Source organism: Dromiciops gliroides, chromosome 1, assembly GCF_019393635.1.
Source record: "Dromiciops gliroides isolate mDroGli1 chromosome 1, mDroGli1.pri, whole genome shotgun sequence".
NCBI lineage: Eukaryota > Metazoa > Chordata > Mammalia > Microbiotheria > Microbiotheriidae > Dromiciops > Dromiciops gliroides.
Genome location: NC_057861.1, coordinates 444750403 through 444762758, shown reverse-complemented (window position 1 = coordinate 444762758; position 12356 = coordinate 444750403). Strand labels below are relative to the sequence as shown.

The window sequence follows — 12356 nt, the reverse complement described above, 5'->3', positions numbered from 1 at the left end:
TTCATTTTTCAGATGAGGAAAATGGGGCAAAAAGGTTCATGTGGGTGCAGCTAGGTGGCGCAGTGGATAGAGCACTGGCCCTGGAGTCAGGAGTACCTGAGTTAAAATCCAGCCTCAGACATTTGACACTTACTAGCTGTGTGACCCTGGGCAAGTCACTTAACCCCAGTTGACTCACTAAAAAAAAAAGAAAAAAAGAAAGCAAAAAGTGAACCTTAACTTGCCTAGAGTCATATAGTTAGTCTGTATTTGAGGCCACATTGGAACTCAGCATGAGGAGCCCTCCTGACTCCAGACCCAACAGTCTATCCACTGCACCACCTAGCTGCCCATTATTACTCATTTTTAATTTGATGCATTACTTGTAAGTGATTCCCTATCAGTAGCTTGATTCTAACTCTGGAACTACAATAGTCAAATACCAAACTTGGAATCTTCTACCAGTGTATTGATTTACCGTAAGATTCTGAACTAGCTTGTAGTCTTTATATGTAGCCTAACAGGATATTTCCTGTTTGGATGAATATGCCTTCATCCAATGACAAAGCTTTTATAAGTCTCTAAAATTGATTAATAATTTGTTTCCATCTCATTCAATTGAATTCAATACTTATTTGTTTAGTGCCTATTATATGCCAGATACAAATAAGAGGAAGAAAGATAATGCCTACCCTCAAGGAGCTTACAATGTAATGGGGGAAGACAACATATGACCTCCAATTAGAGGGAAGAGCCCCAATGAGGCAGATGGTGTTTTCGAGTTTTGACCCAGAGATGAAGTCATCTTCCAGGAAGAAATCATTTTCTAGGATGACTATAGTAATTGAATCGAGATAGAAATTCCAACTCAGAATGGTTGCGAGCTATCACACAACATATGAAAAAATGCTCCAAATCACTAACACTAAGTGAAATGAAAATTAACACAAATCTGAATTTCTGTTTCTCAACTGCAAGACTGAGAAGGAAGGAAAATTACAAATTTTGGGAGAGGCTCTAAGGGGACAAGCACACTAATATATTTCTAATGGAGCTATGAATTGGTCCAACTACTCTGGATAACTATTTAGAACTATATCCCATGCCTCCAACAATAGACTGTGAATACTATTTGACACAATGATAACACTACTATTAATTTCCCCCAAGGAGAACAAAGATGAAGGCAGAGGATTCATGTACAAAATATTTATAGTAGCACTTATTGTTGTAGTAAAAAAAATTAAGAAAGTACCATAAATTGGAAAATAGTGGAATAAATTATAGTACATGAATGTAATGTTTTTGAGCTATAAAAATGACAAAGGAAATTAATTTTAAAAATCCATGAAAATGTATATGAGATTATAGAGAATAAGATAAACAGAATCAGGATAACTATACAATGAATAAAATGTTCTAACAGAAAATGCCATTGAAAGACTTAAGAACTCTAATCACTGAAATGGACAATAAAGACTCTGGAAGACTGATGATAAAATATGCCTCCTATCTCTTGGCAGAGAGGTGATGGATCAGAGATGCTTAATAAGACACAGTTTCAGAATCAGCCAAGGTTCAGTTTTGATGTGCTTTTCTATACTTATTTGTTTCAAGGGAGGCATTTTATTTTACAAAAGAGAGTAATGGGAAATGAATGGGAAGTAGTGATAATAATTTAAAAAGGAGAAAAAAGAAAAGAATATTAATAAATAAACTGAAAAATATAATGGGGAGATCAGAAGGAAAGATAAGGAAGAAAGCATTTATATGTATACACACATATATATGCATGTGTATGTATACACACATATGTATATTTATATACATAGATATATGTGTGTTTATATGTGTACATGTATACACACACTTAATACTTACACTCCCTTTCTTATCTGTGTTCCCTTCTGATCTTTTGTTTGAATTATTCATTCTCTTCCTAGCCATACTTCTTACTCTGGACTTTGTTACCATGCCTCAGCTACTTTTTCTTTATTTTTTTTTTCGGGTAAAAGTATTTTAATTTTTTTTCCAGTTACATGTAAAGATAATTATCAACATTTGTTTATACAATCTTTCCAATTTCAGATTTTTCTCCCTCCCTTTCCCCTCCCCTAGACAGCAGTTAATATGATATAGGTCATATATATAATAACATTAAACATATTTCTGTATTAGTCATGTTATAAGAGAAGAATCAGAGCAATGAGGAAAAACCTCAAAATAGAAAAATCATAGCACCAAAAACAAAAGAAATAGTATGGTTCAATCAACATCTATACTCCACAGTTCTTTTTTTTTATTTTCTGGATTTGGAGATCCCCTTCCATCATGAGTCCTGGGGAACTCTCTTGTACCATTGCATTGGTGAGAAGAATCTAGTCCATCACAGTCGATCAACACACAATGTTAATGATACTGTGTACAATGTTCTTCTGGTTCTGCTCATCTCACTCATCATCAGTTCATGCAAGCCCTTCCAGGTTTCTCTGAAATTCACCTGCTCATTATTTCTTACAGCACAATAGAATTGCATTTCATTCATATATAACTTGTTCAGCCATTCCCCAATTGATATGCAGCCCCTCAATTTCCAGTTCCTTGCCACCACAAAAAGAGCAGCTATAAATATTTTTGTACATGTGGGTCCTTTTCCCAAAAGTGGTATTGCTGAGTGAAAGGGTATGCTCAGCTTTATAGCCCTTTGGGCATAATTCCTAATTTCTCTCCAGAATGGATGGATCAGTTCACAGCTCTACCAACAATGCATTAGTGTTCCAATTTTCCCAAAGCATCTCCAACACTTATTATTTTCCTTTTTTGTCATATTACCAATCTGATAGGTGTCAGAGTTCTTTTAATTTGCATTTCTCTAATCATTAGTGATTTAGAGCATTTTTTCATATGGGAATATATAGCTTTGGTTTCTTCATAAGAAAACTGCCTGTTCATATTCTTTGACCATTTCTCAATTGGGTAATGACTTGGATTCTTATAAATTTGATATAGTTCCCTATATATTTTAGAAATGAGGCCTTTATCAGAACTACTGGCCATAAAAAATTGTTTCCCAGATTTCTGCATCCCTTCTAATTTTTGATACATTATTTTGGTTTGTACAAAACCTTTTTAATTTAATGTAATCAAAATCATCCATTTTGCACTTCATAATATTCTCTGTCTCTTGTTTGGTCATAAACTGTTCTCCTTTCCAAAGATCTTAAAGGTAGACTATTCCTTCCTCTCCTAATTTCCTATGGTATCACCTCTTATGTCTAAATCATGTACCCATTTTGACCTTATTTTAGTATAAGGTATAAGATGTTGGTCTATGCCTAATTTCTGCCGTACTATCTATCAGTTTTCCCAGTGGTTTTTGTCAAATACTGAATTCCTATCCCAGAAGCTGGAGTCTCTGGGTTTATCAAACACTGCATTATTAATGTCATTTGCTACTGTGTCTCCTGTGCCTAGCCTATTCCAATGATCCTCCAGTCTATTTCTTAGCCAGTACCAGATAGTTTTGATGACTGCCGCTTTATAGTAAAGCTCCAGATTTGGTACAGGTAGCCCACCTTCCTGTGAATTTTTTTTTCATTATTTCCCTTGATAATCTTGACTTTTTGTTTTTCCAGATGAATTTTCTTATTATTTTTTCTAGCTCTATAAAATAATTTTTAGGTAGTCTGATTGCTATGGCACTGAATAAGTAAATTAATTTAGGTAGAATTGTCATTGTTACTATATTAGCTCTGCCTATCCATGAGCAAATGATATCTTTCCAGCGATTTAGATCTGATTTGATTTGTGTGAAAAGTGTTTGGTAATTGTGTTCATAGAGTTCCTGGATTTGTCTTGGCAAGTAGACTCCCAAGTATTTTATATTATTATCTACCATTACTTAAAATGGAATTACTCTCTTTCTTGCTGCTGGACTTTAGTGGTCATGTATAGAAATGCTGATAATATATATGGATTTATTTTATATTCTGCTACTTTGATAAATTTGTTAATTGTTTCAAGTAATTTTTGAGTTGATTCTCTAAGATTATCTAAGTATACCATCATATCATCTGCAAAGAGTGATAGTTTTGGTTCCTCCTTTCCTATTCTAATTCATTTAATTCCTTTTTGTTTGTTTCTTTTGGGGTTTTTTGGTGAGGCAATTGGGGTTAAGTGACTTGCCCAGGGTCACACAGCTAGTAAGTGTTAAGTGTCTGAGGAAGGATTTGAACTCAGGTCCTCCTGAATCCAGGGCCAGTGCTCTATCCACTGTGCCACCTAGCTTCCCCCTTTAATTCCTTTTTCTTCTCTGATTGCTAACACTAACATTTCTAGTATGATATTAAATAATAGAGGTGATAATGGACATCCCTGTTTCACCCCTGATCTTATTGGGAAGGCCTCTAACTTATTTCCATTACATATAATGCTTGCAGATGGTTTTAGGTAGATACTGCTTATTATTTTAAGGAAAGTTCCACCTATTCCTAAGCTCTTTAGTATTTTTATTAGGAATGAGTGCTGTATTTTATTAAAAGCTTTCTCTGCATCTATTGAGATAATCATATGATTTTTGGTTACTTTTCTTATTGATGTGGTTGATTATGTTAATAGTTTTCCTAATGTTGAACCAGCCCTGCATTCCTGGTATAAATCCTACCTGGTCATAATGTATTATCCTGGTCATCACTGCTTTAATCTCCTTGCTAATTTCTTATTTAAAATTTTAGCATCAATATTCATTAGGGAAATTGGTCTATAATTTTTTCTCTGCTTTGGCTCTGCCTGGTTTTGGTATCACCACCATATTTGTGTCATAAAAGGAATTTGGTAGAACTCTTTCTTCATTTATTTTTCCAAACAATTTGTACAATATCAAAATTATTTGTACTTTAAAAGTTTGGTAGAATTCACCTGTAAACCCCTCTGGCCCTGGGAATATTTTCTTAGGCAGTTCATTAATGGCTTGTTCAATTTCTTTTTCTAATATGGGCTTATTTAAGGATTTTATTTCCTCTTCAGTTAACCTGGGAAGTTTGTATTTTTGTAAATATTTATCCATTTTGTTTAGATTGTCAGATTTATTGGCATACAATTGGGCAAAATAATTCCTAATTATTGATTTAATTTCCACTTCATTGGTGGTAACATCACCCTTTTCATTTTTGATACTGCTAATTTGGTTTTCTTCTTTCTTTTTTTAAATCAAATTAACCAATATTTTATCTATTTTATTGTTTTTTTCATAAAACCAGCTCTTAGTTTTATTGATTAAATCTATAGTTATCTTGCTTTCAATTTTATTAATTTCTCCTCTAATTTTCAGGATTTCTAGTTTAGTATCTAATTGGGGATTTCTAATCTGTTCTTTTTCTAGCTTTTTAAGTTGCATGCCCAATTCATTGATCTCCTCTTTCTCTTTTTTATTCATGTAAGCATTTAGAGCTATAAATTTTCCCCTAAGGACTGCTTTGGCTGCATCCTATAGATTTTGGTAGGTTGTCTCATTATTGTCATTCTCTTCAATACAGTTATTGATTGTTTCTATGATTTGTTGTTTGGCCCATTCATTCTTTAGAATGAAATGATTTAGTTTCCAATTGATTTTCATTCTACTTTTCCCTGGCTCTTTCTTACATGTAATTTTTATTGCATCATGATCTGAAGAGGATGCATTTACTATTTCTGCCTTTCTACATTTGACTATGATGTTTTTGTGCCCTAATATATGGTCAATTTTTGAAAATGCGCCATGTACTGCTGAGAAAAAGGTGTATTCCTTTCTATCCCCATTCAGTTTTCTCCAGACATCTATCATGTCTAAATTTTCTAGTAATCTATTCACCTCTTTCACTTCTTTCTTATTTATTTTTGGGGCTAGATTTATCTAATTCTGAGAGGGGGAGATTCAGATCCCCTACTAGTATAGTATTACTGTCTAATTCCTCTTGCAACTCATTTAACTTCTCTAAGAATTTGGATGCTATACCACTTGGCACATACATATTTAATATTGATATTGCTTCATTATCTATAGTACTTTTTAGCAGGATGTAGTTTCCTTCCTTATCTCTTTTAATGAGATCTATTTTTGCCTGTACTTTGTCTGAGATGAGGATTGCTACCCCTGCTTTTTTACTTTAGCTGAAGCATAATATATTCTGCTCCAGCTTTTTACCTTTACTCTGTGTGTATGTCTCTGTTTCAAATGTGTTTCTTATAAACAGCATATTGTAGGATTCTGGTTTTTAATACACTGCAATTAACTTCTGTTTTATAGCAGAGTTCATCCCATTCACATTCACAGTTATTATTACTTTCTATCCCCCTCCATTCTATTTACCCCCTTTGTACTCCCCTTCCTTCTTTCACCCTCTTCCTCATCACCAATGTTTTGCTTCTTACCCCTGCTTCCCCCAATCTGCCCTCCCTTTTTATCACCCCCCTCCCTTTACTTTACCCTTTCCTCCCTTGCTTTTGCCCTTCCTTCTACCATTCCCCCGCTTCCCCTTCACTTTTTACTTCCCTAAAAAATAAACTAACTTTCTTTATCCAAATGAATGTATGTTATTCCCTCTTTGAATCAAATCTAATGAGAGTAGGGTTAAAACAATGTTCACCCCTCCTTTCCTTCCCTCTATTGTAATAGGGTTTTTTCACCTTTTCATATAATCTAATGCACCCCATTCCACCTCCCCTTTCCTCTTTTCCCTATAAACTCCCTTTTTAATCCCTTAATTTTCTTTATATCATCACATCAAAAACAACTTATATTTATACCCTCTGTGTATATTCCTTCTGTCTGCCCAAATAGATAGACAGTCCTCAAGAGTTATAATTACTATGTTCCCATGTAGGGATGTAAACAGTTTAACCTAATTGAGTAACTTTTTTTCCCCTTTTTACCTTTTTTAAACTTCTCTTGAGTCTTCTATGTTAAGATCAAATTTTCTATTCAGTTCTGGTCTTTTCATCAGGAAACCTTCAAAGTCCTCAGTGTCATTGAATGTCCATCTTTTCCCCTGAAAGAGAATGATCAGTTTTGCTGGGTAATAGATTCTTGGCTGCAGTCCAAGTTCCTTTGCCTTGCAGAATATCGTATTCCAAGCCTTGTGATCCTTTAATGTTGAAGCTGCTAAGGCCTTAGGAATCCTAACCATGGCTCCATGATATTTAAATTGCTTCTTTCTGGCTGCTTGGAGTATTTTCTCCTTCACCTGTTAATTCTGGAATTTATCTACAATATTCCTTGGAATTTTCCTTTTGGTGTCTCTTTCAGGAGGTGAGCAGTGGATTCTTTCAATGACAATTTTATCATCTGATTCTATAATATTCTCCTTATATAATATAATTTTCCTTAATAATTTCCTGGAATATGGTGTCTAGACTCTTTTTCTGATCATGGCTTTAGGCAGTCCAGTGATTCTCAAATGATCTCTCCTGGATCTGTTTTACAGATCAGTTGTCTTTCCAATGAGATATTTCATATTTTCTTCTATTTTTTCATTATTTTGATTCTGCTTGAATGATTCCTGGTGTCTCATTGATTCATTATCTTTCAGCTGTCCAATTTTATTTTATTTTTTGGTGAGGCAATTGGAGTTCAGTGACTTGCCCAGGGTCACCCAGTTAGTAAGTGTTAAGTATCTGAGGAATGATTTGAATTTATGTCCTCCTGATTCCAGGGCTGGTGCTCTATTCACTGATCCACATAGCTGCCCAGATTCTTTTTTCATATTTTTCTTGGGTTGCTTTCATTTCTTTCAATTGATTTTTAAAATCATTTTTGAGCTCTTCCAAGAAGGCTGTTTGTTCTTGAGACCAATTCATCTTCTCTCTTGAGGCTTCACATGTAGACAATTTGGGAGAATTGTCCTCATCTGAGTTTATGTTTGCCTCTTCTCTGTCAATACAGAAGCTCTCAATGGTGAGACCTCTTTTTTGTTTCTTACTCATACTGCAGCTTATTCCTTTTTAAAGTTGAGGTCTCCTCTAGGGGCACCAGGGTCCCTGTTTCAAGCTTCTTATGCTGCGATATAGGGGATATGTCACTGGCTCTCTACACTGAGGCCTCATGGCTTCTAGATTTTTCACCACCCTGGACTTCCTGTCAGAGTGTGCTGGCATCAGTAGGCCTAGTCCCGCCTGTTCTGTGGTTGGCCCTCCAGCTGGTAACCTGCCCTCTCGCTGGTGCAAGTGGGTTTTCCACTGTTCTGCTGCACCATGTTAAAGGCTAAAGTTCTAGCTAGTCTGTCTAAAATATCTAATGAATGGTCACCAATAAATTATAAGCTTCAGCAAGAGTTGGGCTTTTAAGCATTTATTAAGGAGAATAAGAATTTGGTAAAGAGAGAGAGAAAGGCCTACATTCCTATCTATTAAAGGGAGAGTACATTTCTAGCTCCCTTCTCCACCGGAGTCCTCAGGAAAGAGAGCGAGACAGAGCGCTAGTCTCTTCCTTCTTCTTCCCACTAGCCAACATCACTTCCTGACACCAAAGAAAAGACTCCTGGTCTTGCCCTCAAAGACCTTCCCTTCATGGGTGAAACTCTTCTACAGTAAGTCTCCAGCAGGTGGCATCATTCCAATCGTTACAACCACCAGCTTGTTGTTCCAGGATCCAAGGGGCTCAGTTGCTCGGCTGTGGCCCACAGCTTCCTGCTGACTTGCCCCAACCCTCTTCCATGTGGTGCTCTGAGGTGAGCTGAGCCTCCCTTTTGCACGAGTGAGACCAACCTTTCCTGAATTCTTCTAAATAATCTCTGGTTGGAAGACTGTGTCTCTCTGTCTCTTTGCAGGTTCAGTAGTTTCATAATCCATCTAGAGGCTTGATTTAATGTTCTTTTTGAGGGAACAGAAGGAGAGCTCACGTGATTTGCTGGCTATTCTCCACCATCTTGTCTCTGCCCCTTCCTCAGCTACTTTTCCCCCATGGAACCTTCCTCTATTTCTAGGACTTTCCCATCCCAGAGCATTCCCTTTCTACAATGGTCTCCTTTCATTGGTGAGTTTGTTCTTTGGATTCCATTTTGGAGATGATCCCAGGCCAGTGATACTTCATTCCCTTTCCAACATGCTTCTCTCTTTCTGGACTTTGCCACTATGCCCCTTTGCCAACTAGCACCATACCCATCTTTTTCTAGCCCTCCCCCCCCTTTTGGGGTGTGTGGTCTTACCCCCCACTAAAAAGAAAGTCCTTATAGTCAAGGTCTTTTTCTGCTTATATTTATATTTCCAGAATTTAGCCAGAGACATAATACACAGTATGTAATAAATGCTTGATGCCTGTATGTTATTTTTTTTTTTTTGCAGGGCAATGGGGGTTAAGTGACTTGCCCAGGGTCACACAGCTAGTAAGTGTCAAGTGTCCGAGGCCGGATTTGAACTCAGGTACTCCTGAATCCAGGGCCGGTGCTTTATCCACTGTGCTATCTAGCTGCCCCCTGTATGTTATCTTTTTAAAAGTGTATGTAATAAAGCCATAAAGTTTTATATAAAATTCTCATGTCATTTTTAAAATATTTTTAGAGCATAGGGAAGTTTGTCAAGTCCATGATAGAATAAGAGAATATACAAGCAATATAAAGAGTGTGGCCTTGATTTTTAATCATGGGCTTTACATAATCCCCAAATATTATCAATTCATCCTCTTCACTGAAAACCCACTTTGCAACTTTGTACAACTTACATACTTTTGATGGCATCATATTTCCCAGTTGCATAGGCTAAACCTAACTTTGATACTTTGTCATAACTTTACCCTGTTTATCAAAAGTATTTCAAATACCTACCACCCTATTAAAATAGGTTCAAGTGTTTTCCTGCTTAAGAATAGCATGTCATGATCATGTGGGATGGGGTAGCATAGGCAGGGAAGATGGTGTACCAGAGTCTGAGGCTGAAGTACTTGTAGTTCCCATGGTGAGCCTCCTACACCACAGTCTGTGTGCTCACCACCAAGGCCCTTTGTGCAATTGGAGCTGATCAAGCCCTTTCACCTCTACTTCAACTCCAAACTCATAATAAGGGACTTGCAGATATGGAGATTAATCACCAATTTCTTGTTCTTTGGACCAATTGGATTCAATTTTTTAATTTAATATGATTTTCTTATATCAATACTGCTGAATGCTGGAAGAAGGCTCTTTCTGAGGCTGGGTAGCCGACTTTGTATTTGTTTCTTTTGTGGAGACTCTTAATGACTCTTTTCAGTTAGTTCTTGAGCATAGTGTTCTTGGGCCAAACCTTCACTATCATGCTTGTCTACGTGTGGTGCCGAAAGAATCCATATGTTCACATGAACTTCTTTGGTCTTCTTAAATTCCAGGACCCCTTTCTGCCCTGGGTCCTCATGGGCTTTTCCTTGTTACTGAGCAATTGCAACACTGTGGACCTCCTGGGAATTGTGGTTGGACACATATGTTTTTTTCCTGGAAGATGCATTCCCCAATCATCTGGGAGAGCAAGGTGTTCTGAAAACACCTGCTGTTTTGAAGGCAATTTTTGATACACCAGATGATGATCCCAATTACATCCCCTTACCTGAAGAGTGATGGGGAGGTTTTGCATGGGACAAAGGCCAGCACCTTGAAGGCTAGGAGGGCAGTGCTGAGTGAGAAATCAACCTGAGAAGGCAGGGCTCTGTGGAGATCTCCTCTGGGATGCTTTTACTCTTTGTTTCAGAAGTGTGGACAGGTCAGACGGCTTTCCCGTTTTTAAATCCAGAAGCATTTTATGCAATGGAACCTCCATGGTAAATCCAGGAGACCTGTCTAGCAGCTTGCCCATGTTTCTTCACTTGACAATTATTGATGCTGGCACTTAAAGTGTAACCTACTAGAGCCAAAAACACAGCAGAAACTCTTGCTGCCAGCTCTGTGTGAGAAAGCCTGCAACAGAACTTTTTCCCCTTCCTGGTTTTGGGTGGAAGAGCCAGGTACATGGACCTTTCAGAGGGGATAAAATAAAACTCAATTCATTCTCTCTCTCAAAAAAATAATAACATCATGTCTCCTTGTATGTTTTCCCACACAACAAAGCCTTTAAAACGCTTTTTTACTCCTATCAAGCCTAGCTACTCCCCTATATATCATATATCCCAACCATTCTTTCATCCTGCTAATCACCAACTACTAGTCAGATTGATCTCTTGCCTAGCTTCTCCCCCTGTGGTTTTCTAAAAGCAGTGGCCCTAGCTCTTCCTTCTCAGTGCTCTATGAAAATTGCACACCTTTCTTATGTATTTATTATATTCTAATTAATTTTTATCAGTTATCCATGTATCTACCAAATCCCCTACCCAATTGTAAACTCCACAAGGGCAGGGACCATATTGTATTTCTTTTAATCTCCAGTAGCAGTTAGCAGAATGCAGTGTTCAAAGAATTTACTTGAATTGAATTGAAATGAATATTGTTTGAAAGTAACAGAAACTGGGGAATAAGAAGGGAGTATGGCCTCAATAGAAATTTTTTAAAAAGTTGATATGATAGAAATGGTTGATCTTCCCATATTATCAGTCATAAAGAATCACATGGAATTAGAATTTAGAAATGATAAGGTCCCACTTCCTTTGTATGCTGTTACCTTTTTTATATATTTCTCTTCTCTCTTTCTATTCATATGGTTTTGCCAATCTACTTTTTACTTGAATAGATGCAGGCCCCCTTGATACACTTTCCCCCACTTCAGCTACCAGTATATGTTGCTACCCTAATGTATACTATTATTCTACTGTGTCTATTCAGATTCACAGTTCTGAGTGCCCTATTATATTAATCCATAATTTAGAGTACTGAGATAACCTCTGAATTTAAAACTTTTAATTGAAATGGGATGTTAGGCTAATAGTAAGCAATTGGATTCAGTCCTAATTACCCTTCATTCCATTTTTTAATGGCGGCTACCTGAAAATATCTACTAGAATTATTGGTCAACTCAAAGTTGAACTTTCTCCCTAGTCCAGTATAAGAGGGATAAATCACTTCACTCAAACAAAAGGTGAGATTAACATTCATCAGCCACTATCTTATTATTTTTGTTTCCATGCCTCTGAAGCCACCTTGGGAGCTCTGGTTTCTTGATACAACTGATATGAAGGCATTCCTGGGAGGAGTTACTTCCTTCAGGAAACAGAGAGGAAGTTTCTGGCCATTTCCCCTTATTATCTTTGCTATTCTTGTATGGACACTTGTACTACCTTGTATGGACAGCTGACACCTACATCTGTAGTATGGATTGATACAATCATGGTAATATTTCTTAAATCTCTATCTACACTGGCTATACCAAGGTCCCTTAATCAACACAAGGTTATATCTTATAATTCATATCCTCTTTCTTTTAAACCACTTATGATAGAAGTATACCTACTT

At 36.7% G+C, this 12356-nt stretch overlaps 1 pseudogene; it reads left to right on the top strand.

Moving 5' to 3' along the window:
• Positions 1-9859: 9859 nt before the first annotated feature.
• On the top strand, positions 9860-10580 carry LOC122736679 (annotated as a pseudogene).
• Positions 10581-12356: the final 1776 nt, after the last annotated feature.